At 50.6% G+C, this 21,522-nt stretch overlaps 1 protein-coding gene across 3 annotated transcripts in view; it reads left to right on the top strand.

The window, feature by feature from the left end:
* The first annotated feature begins 6,783 nt into the window (after positions 1-6,783).
* Positions 6,784-21,522, top strand: part of PPFIA4 (PTPRF interacting protein alpha 4) — a 191,584-nt gene continuing 176,845 nt past the window's right edge. For all 3 annotated transcript variants that reach the window (XM_034767574.1, XM_034767576.1, XM_034767577.1), the window contains exon 1: positions 6,784-6,857. The gene's annotated coding sequence lies outside the window, so the exon portion shown is untranslated. The remainder of the gene's footprint in view (positions 6,858-21,522) is intronic.

The following is a 21,522-nucleotide window of genomic DNA, read 5'->3' on the forward strand; positions in this document are numbered from 1 at the left end:
TTAGCAACGCCCCCCCCCGCCCTGCCACGTCATCGCCCCCCGCCCCCCTGTGCGGCCCGGCCCCTGCTCCCCCCCCCCAATAAAAGAGACAGGGCCACTGTATTGTGCTGGGAGGAATGGGGGGGCTGGGGGGCATGGGAGTGCACCCAGAGCCCCTGGCATGGGGGCAGGTCGGGGGCACAGAGCCCCTGGCATGGGGGAAGGTCGGGGGGGGGGGATACGGAGCCCCTGGCATGGGGGAAGGTCTGGGGGGGGGGANAGCCCCTAGTATGGGGGAAGGTCTGGGGGGGGGGACACAGAGCCCCCTAGCATGAGGGAGGAGGTGGCAGCAAGTGCCTGAAATAGAGTGGGATGGAAAGCTGGCCTCTCTATGCATGTCCTTGGTCGCTTCCTCATCTGGTGGAGGCGCTCCCCCGGTGCGTAGGGGGTTCCCCTGAAGGCCATATCTGCAGAAGCACAAGAAACATTACATCGAACCATGATTGTTAGTTTACGCACAGCATCAAATCGTTATAATAAAATACACCTCTTTTTACATACAAATCAGTTTTTCATTGTCCCTTGGCAAGCACGCAGCTCGGCGAACACCCTAAACATGGTGAGTTTGGTCCAGGGGCATGCTCAAGGTGGGGCCAGGGCTGGCCCCAGGGTTTTTGCCGCCCCAAGCGGGGAAAAAAAAAAAAAGCCGCGATCGTGATCTGCGGCGGCAATTCGGCGGAAGGTCCTTCGCTCCAAGTGGGAGTGAGGGAGTGGGAGTGACCGTCCGCCGCATTGCTGCCGAATAGCTGGACGTGCCGCCCCTCTCCAGAGTGGCCGCCCCAAGCACCTGCTTGGCAAGCTGGTGCCTGGAGCCGGCCCTGGGTGGGGCAAAGGATCTAGGTTTTTTTTCTTTAAGGGAATCACTGCAAGCAACTAGGGACAATATTGTAAATGTTGCCACCATTTTCCACAGGCAGGGGTCATTGATGCTGATATCTCACTCTTGAGGGTAGGCAAGGGTGCATCTCCTGCAGGCATGTGGCTGCAGACCTGGTCCCTATGATGCTCGCCTGTGTGCCGCTTTGGTCCCTGCACCAGTGATTGCCAATTGGCACAGGAAATTTCCTACAATGGGGGAAGGGACAGAGCAGCTCTGCCAAGGAACGATTGACAGACGATTGGTGAGTACCTCCAGGAAAGTTTGTGTTAGAGCTCTCTGGAGGATTCTATTGAAATCTCGGTGTGCATTAACACACTGTTCCACCGCATTGCTTAGATTCACAGGGGAATGCGAAGCACACGCAAATACAGCTAGTCTTGTACAATGTTCCCTCTAATTTTTTTCCATCCCTGTGTTATTTGCAGCACCAATATCGAGGTAATGTGCGGATGTGTGCCACCAGTACAAACAAAAAACCTAAATTGCTGGTTATACTTAAGCAGCTTTCTGTACCCTTCTACTAACAAGCTGCAGAAGTTGCATCTGAAGGTGACCCTGCTAGGTATTCATTCTCACTAATCTATGTATTATGTATCACTTTTTGCTAAAAAACAATACTGGGCCTTGTATCATTTTGTGTTACAAGAGCTATGCAGATAACTGCCATTGAGCATGTGGATTGTAAAAGCCTGAGTTTTCTAATTTGCAAGATTATATTATAACACTTTCTGCTAGGGAATCAGATCATGGCTTTGTCAGTAATTGAATAGGACAACATCTTTTCCTATGCATCTAGATATATTGAACATGCATGGGTGGCGGGTATCGTTGGCAAGGGTAGGCTGTGCCTTCCCAAACAGCCTAGCATGGCCCTGCCCATGCTCCACCCCCAGGCCAGGCCACCTCCTGTGTTCCCAAAGTGCTCTGCCTTGGCTGGCTTGCCTCCTGCAGGGAGGGAGGGCGGCTGGTGCTGGGGCCGTGCTGCCCGGAGCATTGGGGCTGGGAGCACTGCTGCCTGGCACACCCAGGGGCTGGGGTCTCGCCCCCTGGCTGCCCAGTGCTGGGGCCGGGGGCCATGGTGGGGGTGCTCTGGGCTCCTGTGGGGGAGGGCAGAAAGGGAGGGATGGGGCCTTGGGCACAAGGGGAAGGGCCGTAGGCTAGCCTCCTGCAATGGCCACCTGTGTGAACATGTCAAAGCACCAAATCCTGTTACCCTTCTGAATAACCCAGCTAAACCGGAGTGGTTCTACTGCAGAAAGAGTGGGGAGAGGCATCTCTCCCCACCACAGCCCCTGACCTGGGAGAGAGAGGCATCTCTCCCTGCTGCAGCCCTGGAATTGGGCGGGTAAGGGGGGAGGTGTCTCGCCCCTCCGCAGCCCCGGGACTCAGAGGGGAGAGGTGTCTCACCCTGCTGCAGCCCTGGGGCTGAGGGAATTGCTGCAGCCCCGCACGCCCCAAGTCCCCAATCACCACCCCCCATTGCCTCCACCTACCCCCTATTCTTCATCTCACCCCACTGCCATCTTCCAGGCCCACCTGTGGCCACATCCCTGAGTGTACGCCTGTGTGGCTCTGCTAATTAAGTGCATGGCCCTTGCTGGCCTCTTTTGTGGTCACGCAGGCGCGTACCTTAAAGGGAACCTAGGTCTTGTACATTTCTATCCCTTCACCCATGTCTAGAATATACAGAGCAAAGGACAGCTCTACCTCATATAACCGAGCAGCAGCAACTCAAAAAGATCACTTACCAGAGCTCTGCTCTCCTGCATCATGCGTGCCAGAGATGCACTGCTGGGATTGGCTAGACCCTTCCGAAGTGGAAAAGAGGTCCTGTCTTGCTGCATCACTGGACGACTCTGCTGTGTGCTCCACATCCTCCTCCAAATCACCCTCTTGTCCACGACTTCGTCCTCTGGGTTGAGTCCGCTGTCTCCAGCCCCGCTGAAGTATCCACGGGGCTCTTGGTGGTAGAGGTGAGGTCCGCTGCCAGGGACGGCCTCCAGCTCCTAATAGAAGCAGCAGGTCTTTGGTGCAGCATCAGAGTGACAGTTTGACTCCCTTGCCTCCTAGTAAGCCTGCCTCAGCTCCTTTAGCTTTGCATGGCACTGATGGGTGTCCCATTTCTAGCCCTTCTCCAACATGCCATGAGAAATCTGCAGGTAGGTACCAAAGTTCCTAAGGCAGGAGCGGAACAGGCACTGCACAGCCTTCTCTCCCCACAGTGCCAGCAAATCCAACAACTCAGGTGTGCTCCAAGCGGGAGAGCGTTTGCCGCGTGGAGCCTCCATGGTCAGCAGGAAAGAGGCGATGTGAGCTATTTACGCCAAGCAAATAGGAAGTGGAATTTCAAAAATTACCAGGCCTTTAAAGGGACGGATGCCTGTGTACTGGGTGCAGGGCACCGGAGTTCAAAGTGCTGACCAGACCGGTCAGGATGGACATTGTGGGACATCTCATGGAGACCATTTACAGCGACATAACCAAGTGCAGTGTCTACACTGACACTTTGTTGATATAACTTTGCTGCAAAAAGCTCTACGCCTCTTGTCGAGGTGATTTTATTTTGTCAGCAAAGCAAGAGAGTTTTGTTGGCAGAAGGTGCATTGCACTGTGTACGCCTCCATTGTTTTGTTGATGAACCTGTAGGAGGTGGATTATATGCCCACAGGAGAACCCCTCCCATCAGTGAAGCATTTCAAGTGTAGACAAGCCCTTAGGAAGTTAGATGTCTTCAAGTTGGCAGAGCCTGATGAAATACATCCTAGAATACTTAAGGAACTGGCAGAAGAGGTCTCTGAGCCATTAGCAATTATCTTTGAGAACTTGTGGAGGACAGGCGAAATCCCAGAAGACTGGAAAAGGGCAAATATAATACCTATCTATAAAAAGGACAATAAGGACAACTCAAGGAATTATAGACCAGTCAGCTTCACTTTGGTATTTGGAAAGATAATGGAACAAATAATCAAACAATCAGTTTGTAAGCATCAGAAAATAAGGCAGAGGTGGGCAAACTATGGCCCGCGGGCCACATCCGGCCCACGGGACCGTCCTGCCCGGCCCTTGAGCTCCCGGCTGATAGACACAGTTTAAGCTGATAGTACATGATCCCTGCTATTTGTTTTAGGATTGAGTCCAATGCTGGGAGCTTTAGTGTTAAGATCAAAGAAACGGTGCCACCTTGTGGTGAGCAACTTATTAAAACTTGTATTTTAAAGGTGACGGGCAAAGATAAAAAAGGTTAGGGATAACATTTTCAAAAAGACCAAATAGCCTGAGCCCCACTGACTTCAAGAAAGACTTATGGTCCTACCTGTCTAAGTCACTTTTGCAAATGCACTTTTTTTTACGCTTCTAAGTGTTTTAGGCGCTTTGACAATTTTTGCCCTAGGACTGTGCCATTATTACTATTTTATTTTATATTACAGTGGTACCGAACCATTCTCAGGTTCAGGATCCCCTTGTGGTAGGTGTCTACACAGTGGAGTCCTGGTCCATGACAAGGGCTCCTCAGTGCTACGGTAATACAAATAATAGATAACAATAATAAGCTGTGACAGGTTGGTGTTGCTGTTTTTCTTACATATGAAATTCAGGTCTTGTCTACCCTGGAATACTCTGGCAAGTGGGAACTAGTGAAAGTAGACAAAAGGCTGAAGTCTGAGCAACTGAGAGGGGAAGGCATATTTTAGTCATACTGTTAAAATCCTGTTGTATGGTTTTGTTCACACCAGTGTCCAATGGCCATTTTGGAGAAAGGCTATAGTTGATTCAACACCTCTGCCCCACCCCAGCTGAAGTGTGGGAGCACATCTCTGAGACTCCAAGAAGTCCTCTAGCAGAACTAGGGAACGGAAGACTTGACAATCCTGATATGTATAAGGTAAAAAGGGGAGGGGGAATGACCATACTTTCTCTATATACCACTGTGTTCCATTTATTTCTCTTTCTGCCCCTGTTTCTCAGCATGTTTTTTTTGTGATTGTCTAATATGTTGTTACCTTCAAAGAAGAGAGAGACTCAACAGGAACTATTAGCAGAGCTGGGGAAAGAAGGAGGTGCCATGCTTAGAGAAGCAGTATGGCCCGATGGTTAGGGCACTAACCTAGAATTTGAGAGACTTGAATTCAGTTCTCTGCTCTGCCACAGATTTTGTGTGACCTTGGGTAAGTAATTTAGCCTCCCTGTGTTTCCCAGCTGTATAATGGGAATAATAGAAAGACAAGGTGTGTGAAGTAATATATTTTATTGGACCAGCTTCTGTTGGTGAGAGAGACAAGATCCTCTTCCTGAAACAGAGCTCTGTGTAGCTCAACAGTTTATCTCTCTCACCAACTGAAGTTGATCCAATACAAGATATTACTTCACCCACCTTGTCTCTATTATTCTCATAATAATGATCCAGTAAGAGGTTTTCCTTGTCTTTTTAATATCCCGGGACTGACACGGCTACAACAACACTGCATCCAACAATGGGAATAACAGTACTTCCCTGCCACACATTAATACACACTTTAATGCATTAAAGTTTGTGAAGTGCTCAGATATTACCGGTAATGGAGGCCAGCTAAGTACCCAAAATAGACAGCTAGTTCCTGGGAATTCAGTATCCCTTGTTACTTGGTCCCCTAGCAAAACATGGCACATTAGAACTAGGGGATTGGTTGGGGTATTTATGTTACATATTGTGGATGAATATGAATGTGCGGGGAAAGGGCGTGTCTGGGTGTTTGCAAATTACATTTCAACCCTGACAGACCCTTGGAGAGGAGCCTGCAAGCATGTCAGCCTGGGGTATCATACTTGGGGAAGGGCTCAGGCCAGACCCATCAATCTAGGCCCAGACATGAGAATTTTACCAGTGGCTGATGGCCTGATCTTCCATCCCTAAAAAGCTAATATGCTGCTGTGCAGCTGGTGGTGCTCCCCTTCCTGGGGTCATGCCACATGCACTGGGAGGAGGATTGAAATGACCCAGCAGGCTGCACATTTAGCCAGGCTTCCCTTTAGCGGGTGAAGAGTGCAGTACAGAGAGGGGAAACACCCTCCTTATCAGCCCCCTCAATGGCTCTCATCTGCCCTGGGTGTGGTGGAGACTGTATGGGCCATTGGTCACCTCTGGCCTTCATGCTTCCTTCCCTTGGAAGGGAACAGATAGGGTCTTTGCTTCTTTTGCTGTCCCCTCCTGCGGAGGGGCAAAACTCAAGCTCTCACTTAGACTTCTGGTGGAGCTCTTGGTCCCCCACACTGGCCCTTGCAAAGGGGAAGTAGGGCACCACTCCTCCTCTGGACTTTGCGGGCCCTGGACTTTGCCTGCCCCTCTCCGTGGGGCTGCCATCCCCCACAGCCCCAGCTTACTAGCTGGTAGGGAAGTGTGGGGGGGTGGGGGACTGAGAAATCAGGAGACACTGTCTGCGTTTTTAAATATGAATTTAAAAAAATCACCAACAGGTTGGGTCCACAGTCCATCACCCTGCCCCTGGAGAGAGGAATGGAGGGTCACAAAGGGGATGGCTACATGGGACATAAGGCTTGTTAACAGGAGTGGAACAGGGCCTGCCCTTCCCTGACTGAGGTGCAGTTGGGACAAGTCCTCAGGCTGGGGCTTGTAGGCTGGAAGGGAGCTATCCCCCAGTGCTGCAGGGCCCTGTGGTTTCAAGGAGGGGGGGTAGTATAGAAAGGGGCTATTCGACCTAGAAGGCAGGGAGGGTGGGATAGGGGTGGGGCTATGCGCTGTTAAGATGCAGGGGGCGGGGCTTAGGGGAGCAGGGCGCGGTGTAAGCCGATCGTGTAGTCAGACGGGGGCGTGGCTAGAGGCGGAGGGGGCGGGGCTGGGGCCGGAGGCGGGGCTCGACCGGCCGGCCGGCGCTGCGGCGAAGCGGAGTCAGGCGGGGAGCTGCTCAGCTGGCTCTTGCGTCCGCCGCATCTCCTGGAGCCGGTGAGTGATCGCGACCGGGGTCCCTCTTCTCTCGGGTGGGCGGCACTGAGCCGGGGGCCCCCTCTTATTGGGGGGGCAGACTGCCCCGCTGGGCCTTTTCTCTCGGGGGGCACGCTGCTCTGAGCGTCTCTGAGTCAGGGCCCCCTCTTAACCGGGGGGGCAGACTGTCCTGGGGGACCCTTTCTCTTGGTGGGGCGGGCTCAGTGCTCCAGGGATCTCTGAGCGGGCCCCTCCTGTCGGGGCGCACACTGCTGTGGGGGGCTTTCTGTTGGGGGGAGGGCACACTGTCCGGGGGGGGTGTCTTAGAGCCGGGGGGTACACTTTCCCTGGGGGGGGCGTTTCTCTGGGGGGCACACTGCTTCAGTGGTTTCTGCACTGGGGTGTCCTGTCATGTCCTCATCCTGCCCCCTTCCTGCTGACTAGAGCCTCGGGAGAATACAGCCCCTCTCCGCAGTGAGAGCAGTGGTCTGGGGGCTCCATCTGGCCCTGAATTTTCTTACCAGTTTTGGTGGCTTTTTCCACCCTCTTTTTCTGTACTGAATTCAAGTGGGTTCTCTCCCATGTTGCTGTGTGAAATGCTCCCACAGGCAAACAGGGATCCAGGCTAGCTGCACAGACACTAGGGTGAAACTGACTGGACACACAGTGTTGGCGAAGGCACACGGTAAGACAGGACTAGAAGAGAAAAAATTATTCCCCAACCTCTCCCAGGTGGTATTAAATACAACATGAAACCATGGAGGTGAACTGCTTTCAGATGGCAGTGTGACTTTTAAAGGGGCAATGTCCCTTAGACTTGATTTGGGTGCTTTTAACCCATGTCTCCTCGGGCACTGGGCATCTCCATTGGGGCATTGTTGGCATTTGATGGAAATGAAACGGAGAGCCAGCGACATCTGTGTAGGAACAGAGGCATTGCCATTCTGGAACAGACCCAAGGTCCATCTTGTCCAAAGTCCCATCTCTAGCAGTGACCCATGCCAGATGCTTCCGAGGAAGCTGTAAGAATACCATAGTAGACAGAGGTGATCCACCATCAAAGCCCTTAGTGTCTCCTAGTGACAGTAGGGCTAGGAACCCGGCGGGCTTGCTGTGGATGCCTCTCTCAATTCTTTGGGCTTTATCTGAGAAGAATGAGTGAAGCCAGCTTACCATAACTCCACTCATCCCTGTAGGTGAGCCCTTGGGGCTTCATGGTCAATGGTGTCTGTTAGCAACAGATCCAACAATCCTGGGAGATTTTCAGCTTTTGGATGTCTCCTATCTGACCTGCTTCTGTACGTACCTTATTCTGTTTTTGAGTCTAAATTGGGAGGGGGCTAGAGTATTGGTAGAGACCAGGTATCACTGAGCTGCCACCTCTTTCTCAATAATGGGTCTTTTAAAGGGACAGTTCAAGGCAGGAAGCTGAAAAGATGGTTTGCACCAAGAGAAGGATTCTGGAGCAGAGGCTGGACTGCTTTGTTCTAGCGGGCTGGTCAGTTGCCATGTTCAAGGGCAATGATCTTGGGACTTGTCACTGGACTTCTCTCAGTCATGGATTTCACGGGTGGGGTTTGGGCTTCAGTTGCTAGCAGACATCCTGAAAGGTCTTCTCTCCCCAGCTCTGACAAGGTTGCCTTATGCCCCTGCCACCAGCAGCTCACTCTGCCCTGGATAGAGTAAATCTCTTCCATGAAGTAGAGATAGTGAGTTCTGGAACAGCTGGCTTGGCAAATTGCAGACATGGATAAGCCTGATTTTCCACTGCCTTGTGTCACTTACACCTGATTCTGGTGGTGGTTTATGCCTATGCAGCGTGGGTGTGAATGACAGTAAGATGCACCCAGTGCTGGTGAAGGTTTCACTGTGACGGGGTTATAGGAACGCTCTGTGTTGTAGTCAGTTGGATCTGCTCTGGATTCTATGCCATTAGTGCTCATCTCCTGTCCCCGCTCCTTATCTCAGAGTGTTTGGGGCTAGTTTATCAAGGTGTGGATGGTAGTTGACTGAAATTTGCTAAGAGGACATCTTTAGTGAAGACCGTCCCAGTTGTCCTACTTTCCAGAGGGGAGGAAGTTGAAGAGGTTGAGATGTGTCTGCTTAGGCTGGACATCAAGTCTAAGGTGGCACCAAAGACCACGTGAGAGAACTTTAAGGTTTTCATGACTGACATGAGATCTTGTTATCTGCATGGGTATTATTGGAGCCTCTCAAGCTGACTAATGTCAGAGACTCCAGTGCCAGGCTGGACAGCAGCTGTCATTGTTCTGCTAAGGAAGCCAGTGAACTTCTTGGAGTGGTCCGATTACCACTCACTTAGCAGGCGTGTGGGCTCCGATGGCTCTACCCCCTTGGTGGGGTGCCTCCGTGTGATGTTAAATGAGGCCATATCATCTCCTCATCTCATTGAGCAGCCCCTGGCCTGAGCTGCTCTGGCCCTGTACTGGTGGTGTTGTCCAGCCAGGTCTCGGTTCTATACAGGCTAAGCTGTGTGTTTCCTCTGTGATCAGACTGTGGCTCCTGCTGCTGCACTTGTCGACTGAACGTGTCTTGCTTTACTTGTTCCTGAGAACCAGGCTGCTGATCCTGTTTTGTCACAGAGATCAGACAGGATAGTCTCAGGAGAGGTCTGGAGAAAGTGTCTGCCCTTGGTCCCTTGTTGGGATATTTGCCTCTGTCTACTGGGGGAGGAGGGAACAGGGGTGCCTTGGTGTGTCTGTTCTCAGGCTTTGTCCTTCTGCTGTCTGTCAGAAGCCTGGGTTTCAGTGAACCTCCTGGCCCCTTGCTAGTACAGCGCCTTGGAGGAGCGTGGATGTGCCTGAGTACACAATGGCTGTGTGGGGGGAAGCTGAGGAAGCGAGGATTAGTCCTGGGGGGCGGGGGTGGATCTGTGGGTCATAAGGTCCCTGGTGGCTCATGTCACCACAGCATATTGCAAAAGAGACTGGCTTCCTTGCCAATGTCCAGCTGAAGAGGTGGGAATTTTGGGAGGAGAGGAACAGAGATAGAGCCCTGGAGCCTGTGACCCTGTTTTAAGGCCACTTATCCCAGGTGCCAAGTGCACGGAAACTTTGATGCAGATACTGCAGCTGTTGGAGATGGGGCAGGAGGCAATGACAATTATGATTATATGATTTATAATTAAAAAGTTATGAACAAATGTCTGGTGCCACTGTCCTCATCTGGCACAATTTACCCCGGTAAAGTTCTGGTTTAATCTTCTCCAGGGAAGAAATATTAGATTCTTCAGCACACAGAGAGCCTAAAACCTTGTCTTCTAAAAGAAAGGGGGTTTTCTACTTGGGAATATCTGATCTTCTCTGCCCTGCCACCTCAGATAACTTGCAAACATGGATTGGGAAATCTCTGAGCCATTAATTGAAGGGGCAGCATGTTGAATCCTCAGCAGAGCTTTTCTTTCAAGTGTTTGAGCTAAATGTGTTAACAGAATCAGGGTTTAAATGGTCTGAGGGCTGCTGCGCACACAGGCTTGCGCTGAAATGACTAACAGTGTGAGTTTAAAACCGATGGAGTTATTTTGGTGTGAGCTGTGTGGGTATTCATGGAATTAAAGTAGCTACAGAGAATGTAGGCCTTGTCTGAACACAGAGGTTGCACTGGTAGAACAAAAACTGGTTTAAAATGTAGTTTGAGCCAAACAGGTGCAAGCTGTTGTGTGTACTCTCTAATGTTGGTTTAACTAGTGCCTGGGAGACTATACACAGAAATAGCGAAATGGGTTTTCACTCACACTTGTTATTTCAGTGCAATGTTGTGTGTCGACCAGTTCTATTTTCCCATCCTCCTCCCCTCGTCATACACCTCTCTCACTATCTAATCCATCATATTTATGGTGATGGGGGACATGGTATCTGAACACCTCACCATCTGCAATGTATTCATCATTACAACGGTGCTGTTATTAATCCTGCCACATGCAGACCAGCTCCAGCAAGGGGCGCTTTGTGTTGAGCGTGGTAGTTGGACAGGCCCCTGTCATCTGCCCAACGCAGGCAGGCTGATGGGCATGTGCTATGGCAGGTCATGGGTGTGATGACAAGTTGCGAGAGCAGGGCTGGCTCATGTGTGCTCTCATCCGCAGGCCATGGGGTGCTGCCGAGGCCTCTAGCTGACTGTGGTAGTGAGGCTACACCAAGTGCTGCTGTGTAATGCTCTGTGCCCCTGTAGTGGGTGGTTGGGAAGTGGCTCCCCCGAGCGAGAGCCGCTGTGTGACGTTGATTGCTGTATTGGTGGAGCACTTGGCCACCCCCAGGTGAGTGCAATTTCAGGGCAGGAAATGCCAAACTGTGCACCCAGCTCTTTCTGGGGGAGGTGATCTTGTGCTCTGAGCGGATAACTGCCTCTGTCTGATGTCCTGAAATAGCAAGCCCTCTGCTGCGTGGTGTGGTTGGGGAGGAGGGGAGGCTGCTGCTGGGATTCTGTGCTCCAGTTTCCCATGATGGAAAGGGTCAATCGCCTTGGCAGGGCTCACGTTGCGTGGCTCTGTAAGAGAAGCCGACCTCTGTTCAGAACTGCCGCCAGCCAGCTTGGTGCTGTGCTGCGGGATGGCTCTGCTTTCATTCCTGGCTTGAAGTGAGCAAAGCCTCCCCTCTCCCCCCGCCAAGCATAACTCAAGACATGGCTAATATGCTCGGATGGGACAAATCTGATCTGCTGGGGCATTGACGTCCCTGTTATGCCCATGGGATTTCTGTAACAAATCCGAGAGAGACTCTCTCTTAAAGAGGAGATCTCTTCATGGCCACGGGGACTGGTTTGGGTATCAGATGCATTGAGCCTTAGCTCCTGCTTTGAGCCCGCTCTGCCCCATCAGCGAGTCTTGGCAGTCGGTGGCTTTTCCTGTCCGGAGGTTGCTAGTCAGATCCCATCTGCTGTGTGGGCACAGAAACAAATTCCTACCTGTGTGTTAGTTTTCTCCATCATGGAACAGCATCCCCTTGTCTGGCCTCTTCGTACATAAATCAGGGAAAGTGCTTGTAGAATTGCTGGGGAATGAGCATCGCTAGAGCTCCCCCGGGGCTCCCCGAATTTCCAAACCATGCCCTAGTCTGACTCCCCATTCTTCTTATTGCTGTTGCCATAATGCCTCAGAGCCCCAGGCATGGACACCGGCCCCCCTTGTGCGAGGCGCTGTACAGGCACAGATGAAAGACAACCCCTGCTCCAAAGAGCTGACAATCCAAGTAATCCATCAATCTTCTCTAGAACCCAGTACTTTGCATCTGTAAGAGCTCGATGTTTAGTACCTCCTGCTGCTTCTCTCCCCTGTGAAGAGTCAGAAAAGGCACCCAAGCTTTCTTGGCTGCGGCTGGTTCAAGCCGCCTGCTGATTTTGCTTTTCCTGAGCAGTTCGGGTCAGTGGTTCTCAGCCAGGGATATGTGTACCCCTGAGGGTACGCAGAGGTCTTCCGGGGGTACATCAGCTCATCGAGAGATTTGCCTAGATTTACAACAGGCTCCATAAAAAGCACTAGTGAAGTCAGTACAAACTGAAATTTCATACAGATAATGACTTGTTTATACTGCTCTATGTACGATACACTGAAATGTAAGCACAATATTTATATTCCAGTGGATTTATTTTATACTTATATGGTAAAAATGAGAAAGGAAGCAATTTTTCAGTACTAGTGGCTGTTACACTTTTGCATTTGTATGTCTGATTTTTGTGAGCAAGTTGTTTTTAAGTGAGGTGAAACTTGAGGGGTACGCAAGACAAATCAGACCCCTGACAGGGGTACAGTCATCTGGAGTGGAGTGACAGCCACTGTTCTAGGTTGCAGAAAGCCAGCTGAGAGGTGAGGATTTCAATGGGTTAATCCCTTCCGAGTGTGTTAGGATCTAGTGACGCAGGTCCAACTCCATCTTCACCCTCTCCCCCTGGGGACTGATTTGTGTCCCTCTTAGCATGGTGCTGGTCCAACTCCACACCACCTCTGCCTGGGTTAGGGCTTCCCTGGAGGGATGGAGAAGGCATCACACACTGCAGGCAGCCTGGTTGTGGGGCACCATGGTGGCATGAGACAAGTGGCTTGCTTCAGAAAAGGGTCCATGCTTGGGTGTGCTAGACCTTCAGGTAGGGAGAGTAGCTAGCCCTCCCCTTGTCTTCAGTCTGGGAAGAGCCTGCTAGCCAGTGCCACGTTCGAGGAGTAGACAGAGCGGGGAACGGCAACATCCATCAGCAAGGAGAGGCGGGAAGCACAGGGCATCACTTGCCCCTTTCTGGCCCCAATGCTCCTTCACTGGGGCAGGACCATTCCAAGAGCTGCCTCAATGCACCTCTTCCCACCCTGTCCTAATTGCCCTAGCACCGGCGATGGGTGAGGCTAGAGGCTCTTGGCCCTCCCTAGCCACCCTCTCTTCTCCTTGCTGCTTTCCTGGAGCACTTGTCTTTGTGTATCTTCCAAAGATTTCTTTGCACGCCTCTCAGGCCCTGCACGGCCTTCTCTTCCTGGTCCCTGCACACGCTACTGCTGGTTTTGGTCGGCTACCTTGCAGGAGATGATGTAGCTGTGGTGATGCTGAATATCTTGTCGCCTTTTTTGTTTTTGATTTCCCCCCCCCCCCCCCCAAGTGTGCGATGCTGTGAAGTTGTTTTTGGTACCATCTCCAATGAGCTGCTTTCACTCCCTTTCAGTTCTTGTCCCCTTCGGGGAGGGGAAGTGTTAAGTGTGAGAGTCACACGGACAGATCTTGCTTTTCTCTCCGGCTGTGTCGCTGCTAGAATTTCTTTCCCCTGAAACTTCCCACAGTTGCTACCATGGGCACAGTTCCGTGGAGGGGAACCCTGGTGCGGAGCGGCCGCTGGTATTCTCCTTGTTGTGGAATAAATAGCAATGGTGATTGCTGGTGCTTAGAGGCTGAATTCAGCACCTTCCTTTGATGCTCCTCCTCCAGAGGCCTGCTGGAGCTGTGCTGTGTGTGAGGCTGCCTGGATGGGGCAGCTTGCGGCAGCCCACTGGTCACCTTCCTGTGGACTGACTTGACGGCAGTGCAGTTCTTTGCAGTTTTTTTGGCTGGGTGCACAGTCCATGTCACTAACATTTCCTGCCCCCAGCTGTGGGGGGCGTTGCTGTGTCAGTTCAGCCTTTGCCCCAGAATGGCCTAACATGATGCAGTCAAACGGCTGCTGCCTTCTGGTGTCTGCTTACTTGCTTATCTTGGTATTTTGTTAGCTGGGGTGTGGTGTAGGGCTTGTCTACACTTAAAACGTTGCAGTGGCATAGCTGTAGGGCTTTGGTGTAGATGTTACCTAATCCAGCGGCAGGGGTTCTTCCATTGCTGTAGGTACTCCACCTCCCCAATTCTTCTGTCAGCCTGGCACTGTCTACACAGAGACTTAGGTTGGCTTAACTATGCCCTGAGCAATGCAGTTACACTGAACAGTTTTCTTGTGTAGACCAGGCCTTGCAAAGGCAACTGTCTACCCAATGGAGAACAGTAGATGGCCTACTGCCATTGCACACCTTGTAGTCAAAAGGGGCTCGAATGCCTGCCTCTCCATCTGTGTTTATCACCTCCCTTGCCCTCCTGTTGAGATGCAGTTGGCAAACTTAGCTTTGCAAGGTGAAGGACTCTCATGTCTAGCCAGGCTTTGCAGACAGAGAGGAGGGGACTCAAGGGTGAAGGATGCTTTGCAGCACGCAGGATCCTCTCTTGCTGAGCTCATTTTGGAGCTCAAGATGTGTGGCTGGATAAGCAGTTAGAGTCGGCATAGTGCTGCTGTGCTCTGTAGTATGGTGTGATGGCGCTGGGGATAGCACAGGGGATGGGTGAAATGGGGACCAGCTGAAGTTGGGAAGGAAGACTTGGAGGGGGTGAGGGCTGGGGATGTGATGCCTGAGCCCCTGACATCTGTGATGTTAAACAGAATCTTGATTGTTGCTTTTCTGCCTTCTTCCATCTCGGTGGATCTTGCAGCATTAAACAATGGTTGTGGAGAAGTCCTAGAGCAGGGGTCGGCAACCTTTCAGAAGTGGTGTGCCGAGTCTTCATTTATTCACTCTGATTTAAGGTTTCGCGTGCCAGTAATACATTTTAACGTTTTTAGAAGGGCTCTTTCTATAAGTCTATAGTATAGAACTAAACTATTGTTGTATGTAAAGTAAATAAGGTTTTTAACATGTTTAAGAAGCTTCATTGAAAATTAAATTAAAATGCAGAGTCCCCCGGACCAGTGGCCAGGACCCGGGCAGTGTGAGTGCCATTGAAAATCAGCTCGTGTGCCGCCTTCTGCATGCGTGCCATAGGTTGCCTACCCCTGTCCTAGAGGTTCCATGTGCCTAAAAACAGTTGTCGTCAATACTCTCTCCTTGACTGGGCTGCAAAGGGTGGTTCCAGGCGCTTGCTGGTATGCCTGGCTTTTAATGTGGTGATTTTGTGTTCAGAATGAAGCTGTGCAGAGAATAAAGCTCCCACTTCCCTGCTGATCCTAGTGACCCTGGACCTTTCCAGGGAGCTGGGCCCATCGTCAGCCATGCATGTGTAGAACTTGTCTTGCCCTCCCCAGGAGTCATTAGCATTGGAGAGGAGGTGCAGTTTGCCTGTATGGCTTTGGAGGGGTGGGGGCAGCGGCAGAGAACTCCATGCTTTGAAAGGGTTCTTCCATTCTCGCCTCCCAGGTGACAGTCGGTCTGGAAACATCACCTGAGCTTGGCGAACTCACTGAAGAGTGAGGGAGTCCCTGGTGTCGCTTAGTTCTGATATCTTCTCCTTGGAGGTAGGCTGCTGTGTTCCGTAAATTTCAAGATGAACCAGCTGCCCTGATCAACTGGGGCCTTGTCTGCTCCAAAATGTAGAGACTTTGGCTCTTTAGTCGATCAAAAAAATTACCAGACCCTTCCCACCTCTAAGCTCTTCTCTGGACTTCCTCCAGAAGGTGTCCTCCTGCAAGACAAGGTGCCCCAACTGGGCGCAGTCTTCCAGGGTGGGACTTCTCCACATTCTTCATTTGTAGTAAAATACCTTCCCTCCTCTTGTTTATAATAACGGTTGTTTTGCTGCAGCCAAGAAACCTGTGACGTCTCTGCTGTTACTGCACAGAGGCAGGATGGCCTAGTGGTTAAGGTGCCAGCCTGCGGCTCAGGAGATTCTGGTGCAATTCCCTTCTCTGCCACAGACTCCTTGTGGGACTTTGGGCAAGTCACTTAGTCTCTGTGCATCTGTAAAACAGCACTGCCCTGCTCCTAGGGGTGCGTGAGGGTACATATGCTAAAGACCGTGAAGTGCTCAGATACTGCAGTGAGGGGGACCTTAGATAGCAATGCATTCTTGCTCTTCATGGTGCTGAGAACCAGATTCTCTGGTTGCCCAGAAGTGCCATTTTTTTACCTACCAGTGCAAAAGATTCCCTTCAGATTTTTTGGCTTAGTAAAAGGCATTACCTCTCCTATTTCCTGCCCTGCCATCCCCTGGCACCTGAATCTTTCTGACAACGATCTGCTAATGATAACAGAGGTGCTAATGATATTTCTATCTTTAGTGTTCCTGACAAACTGAAAGTTGAGTCACAGCCCTGCTGTTGATAGCCATTGATAAACCAAATGGAAAGTAACCGCCCTGCCCCAGAGATGATCTCCAATCCCCTGTGACTTCTTCATATTACTGCTCTTCTAACTAACTCTTGCTTTGTTTATTTAACTTGCCTGCTCTCCACAGACATGCTCTGAGGCAGTCAATTTATGTGTTCAAGGGAGATGGTCGCCTTTCCCCTCCTACCTTGAAAGCTTTGGACAGAGAAAGTATTTCGCTTTCTGTTCTTGTGATTCCTCTCAGGCTGTGTTGAGGGAAATAACTTGGTTTTGTTTAATTTTAGTCACTGTGTTTTTAAAAAAGACCCAATTTTGAGCAAAGTGTCTTTTGTGCCTTGTCGCTTAGAAATTACTTGGGCCTCTCTCTCTTTTTTTACATTTTCTCTGTAAAGTAATTTTAAATCTTAAAAAAACAATCAGAAGTATTGGCATTCGCAATTACTTCATGTTCTCCTTGGGTCCTGGCATCTCTTCAGCACGTGGCCAATAAATTGAATTCTAAGAGCCCTGCCATGAGCGGCACAAGCATACACTCTGAAATCTGTTTTACACACACACACACACACTCTCTCTCTCTCTCTCTCTCCTAAGAATACCGGCACTTTAATTATCAAATGACTTGGCTATTGCACAGCCACCATTTTGTGTTTTACTGTTGCCGTGTAGCTTAGCGCAGCACATCTGCTGCCGTGTGAAGGGCCACATTCTGCTCTCTGTATATAGTACGTCAATAATGTGCTAGCTCTAGCCATCAGCACAAACTATTATTTGTATGATTGTAGCACCTAGGAGCCCCAGTGCTGGCCCCAGATCCCATTGTGCTAGGCGCTGTACAAACACGGAGCAAACAGACGGTCCCTGCCCCATGGGTCTGATTTGGTGCCATGCCTCCAGGAGGTTCAGTCCAGCAGGAGTGGGAAAGAGGTCGCTTTGTGCCTTCTGGGCTGTACCATGAGCTAGTATGGTCCTTGCCTAAGTTAGAGCAGCCCCCAGTAATCCATCCTGTGCTGTGGCCCAGTCCTGAATCCCCACAGCATGATGCTCTGAGCTTATCCCCTAGCACATTCCCCACGCTGGGGCTTGTGAGGAGCAGTGGCCTCTGCTGTGTCTGGAAATTCTGCCTTGGCTAGCTGCAGCACAGTACCAGCCCCCGTGAGCTGCTAGGGCACTGCATAGTCGTTGGAGTAGGGGACAGAATCTGCTCCAAGGCTCCAACTCCATCCAGTGGGAAGAGCAGAGTCTGGGGAGCTCTGGGAGGCTGTAGAACTCTTGAGCTCTGCAAGGCAGGGAAAAGGAGGGCAGGAAGTGAGGAAGAGTTTACTGGAGGGACTGGGTTGGGGGGATGTGTGTGTATGGGGGGGTGGCGGGGGCAAAGCTGGGGATCTTGTAAGGGTCAAATTCCTAACTGGCTTTTCTTGAATAAGCAGATGAAACCACCATGAACTTTAAAATGTTGCTCAAGGAACATCGCACTGAAAAACCCCAGCCAAAACTCCACGCATTTAAGCCATGTGAGTGGAGAGTTCAGAGAAGGTAAATATTCACAGCTCATCCAACCTCTCAAATGTATTACACATGCAGCCTTGACTCTGACATCGCCCATCCACCACCACCACCTGTTGCACGAGGATAGGCTTGTGTCCGAGCTTTGGAAGTCACGGACTAAAAATGCCGTGTATCGCATTCTGTACCCATTGACTAGCTGGCCATTTACATCATGTGTGATACCATTGTAGTCTGACACCTTTCTCGCCATAGTAAATAAGTAATGTGCTAGCCTGGCTTGAGGTCTGTGGGTTGGATGAAGGTGGATATGTGGTTGTATCTGGATGGCTGGTCTCCAGTGCTCAATGTGAGGGGAATGTGGCTGGTATACTGAGGTTTCCAGTTGGCAAATGGAGGATGGATGGGTAGATTCGGTCTCTTAGCTAACGGTGGATGAGTAGAAGGATATTGTTGTGGACCATGTATGGAGAACTAGATGGGCTCTTGACTGTTGCAGCTTGTTGCTGTGACAGGTTGAGAGTATGGCGTGTGACAGAAGTGCTGGGGTCTGTGGCCCATGACAAGTAGGTGAACTGGAGTATACTCTCTGGGCCATGTATGGTGGGTAATAACTTGAGGATTCATAGCCCATATTGGAACTACCTGTGATGGCTGGTGTGAGCAGGTTTCTGGACAATGTTAAAAGCTGGGCATCCATATGGGGCAAAGCTAAGATGACATGCATATGATATTCATAGAATCATAGAATATCAGGGTTGGAAGGGACCTCAGGAGGTCATCTAGTCCAACCCCCTGCTCAAAGCAGGACCCAATCCCCAACTAAATCATCCCAGCCAGGGCTTTGTCAAGCCTGACCTTAAAAACCTCTAAAGAAGGAGATTCCACCACCTCCCTAGGTAACCCATTCCAGTGCTTCACTACCCTCCTAGTGAAAAAGTTTTTCCTAATATCCAACCTAAACCTCCCCCACTGCAACTTGAGACCATTGCTCCTTGTTCTATCATCTGGTACCACTGAGAACAGTCTAGATCCATCCTCTTTGGAAGCCCCATTCAGGTAGTTGAAAGCAGCTATCAGATCCCCCCTCATTCTTCTCTTCTGCAGACTAAACAATCCCAGTTCCCTTAGCCTCTCCTCATAAGTCATATGCTCCAGCCGCCCAATCATTTTTGTTGCCCTCTGCTGGACTCTTTCCAATTTTTCCACATCCTTCTTGTAGTGTGGGGCCCAAAACTGGACACAGTACTCCAGATGAGGCCTCCCCAATGTTGACTAGAGGGGTATGATCACGTCCCTCGATCTGCTGGTAATGTCCCTTCTTATACAGCCCAAAATGCCGTTAGCCTCCTTGGCAACAAGGGTACACTGTCGACTCATATCCATCTTCTCGTCCACTGTAACCCCTGGGTCCTTCTCTGCAGAACTACTGCCTAGCCATTTGGTTCCCTAGTCTGTAGCAGTGCATGGAATTCTTCCATCCTAAGCGCAGGACTCTGCACTTGTCCTTATTGAACCTCATCAGATTTCTTTTGGCCCAATCCTGTAACTTGTCTAGGTCCCTCTGTATCCTATCCCTACCCTTCAGCGTATCTACCACTTCTCCCGGTTTAGTGTCATCTGCAGACTTGCTGAGGGTGCAATCCACGCCATCCTCCAGATTGTTAATGAAGATATTGAATAAAACCGGCCCCAGGATCGACCCTTGGGGCACTCCACTTGATACCGGCTGCCAACTAGACATGGAGCCATTGATCATTACCCATTAAGCCCGATGATCTAGCCAGCTTTCTATCCACCTTATAGTCCATTCATCCAGCCCATACTTCTTTAACTTGGCGGCAAGAATACTGTGGGAGACAGTATCAAAAGCTTTGCTAAAGTCAAGGAATAACACGTCACAGCTTTCCCCTCGTCCACAGAGCCTGTTATCTCATCATAGAAGGCAATATTGCATAGAAGGCAATATTGCAGATGGGTTCAGTTATCTGAGAGACTGTATGAACTGGGAGGGTATTTGGCTGTTTCTCTGTTTGTTTCCATAGTGATAAATGCTCGGTGTTTAAAAATGGTGACATTCATCTTAACTTGAATATCAAATATCAACCTTAAAGGGTTTGCTGTTTGTACAGCGCCTAGCACAGAGGGGGCCTGGGCCATGAATGGGGCTCATAGGTGCACCACAACACAAATAGAAGAGACACAAACTTTAACTGATATGATCTTGGAGAAGACCCTGGGTCCTGGGGATCGAAGGAGTCCACACAGTCCCCATGAGGCAAGGAGACTCCTGGGTACTTCATCTTTTAAGCTTTAACAGAGGGTAGCTGGCTGAAACACTGCTGGCATCACAGTAACACCTTGCTGTGTGCGGGTTCTTATCATGGTGGGACCTGGAGTGGAGAGGCCAAGATCCAGTGGCTGGAAATTGAAGCTAGACCCACTCAAACTGGAAACAAGGCACAGTGAGGGTGACAAACCATTGGTACAAGTAACCATGGATTCTCCATGACTTGGGCACCTCGAACTGAGATTGGATGTCTTCCAAATGCTCTGCTCACTCTCGGCCACAATTTAAGGCTCGATGCAGGAATCCGTGGGAGGAATTCTCTGGCCTGTGTTGTGCAGATGGCCAGACCAGATGATCAGAAAGTCCCTTCTGGGCCTTAATTTTTAGGGGTCCTATGTTGGCAGAGAGATGAGCTTGCTTGAAATAATGAGCATCTGCCCCACTCCCTGTCCAATTCTGGGGTTCATTGGCCTGCATGTACAGTAGTGGTCTGGGAGACAGAAAATCCTGAATAGATATGGAGCTCTCGTCATGCCAAGTTTGATCACAAATGAGGCTGCAAAGAGGAGTGTGAAACCTGTCTGAGGGTTTCATTGGGTGGCGGTTGTATCTGAGTCCTGCTGGATGCTCTCTGGAATGCTAAAGAGCTCTGAATGCATTCAGACAGTGCGTGGCCACCCAAAATAGCTCTGGTGGAGGAAGCGCACATGATTAGGAAGGTGAGGCTAACGGCGCTAATTGTACCATGCAGCTTTTTGCCTTGACTCTACAGAATGAGCTGACAAGTGCTTTTCTCTAACGGAGATGCTTATCTGCCCCCTGTTACCATAGTATCTGAGCAGCTTGCACCCTTCACTGTATTTATCCGCCCAGCACATCTGTGTGGGGGGCCATGGTGTTATTCCCACTTTACAGGTGGGGAACTGAGCCACGGAGAGGGTAAGGCCACGAAGGGCACACAGGACGTCTGTGGCAGAGCAGAGAATCTAACCTGGGTCTCAAGTCCCAGACGAGCACCCTAACCACTAGTCCATCCTTCTGCCTGAGCAATGCACAGAATACTGTGGCCCTAGGCACTGCTGTCCTGCATCAGTTTGGATAAGGCCTCCTTTAAAAGGTTGAACTCTTGTGGCCTGAATTTCCAGGAACAGTAGGTTCCTTGGTGGTACCAATATCTTAGTAAAGAGGCTGATCTGAGTCTGTTCCCCCGGTCACTCCTGGGCTAGCTCACATGGGACATTCCCGCTGACTGCTTCCCCCAACCTCCTGGTGCCCAGGGCTCCAGATGCCAGCTCCCTGCTCAGCTGCTTCTCTGGGCTCTTCTGTAGCTTGGACCCTTT

The sequence above is a fragment of the Trachemys scripta genome, chromosome 4 (genome assembly GCF_013100865.1).
Source record: "Trachemys scripta elegans isolate TJP31775 chromosome 4, CAS_Tse_1.0, whole genome shotgun sequence".
NCBI classification, from domain to species: Eukaryota; Metazoa; Chordata; order Testudines; family Emydidae; genus Trachemys; species Trachemys scripta.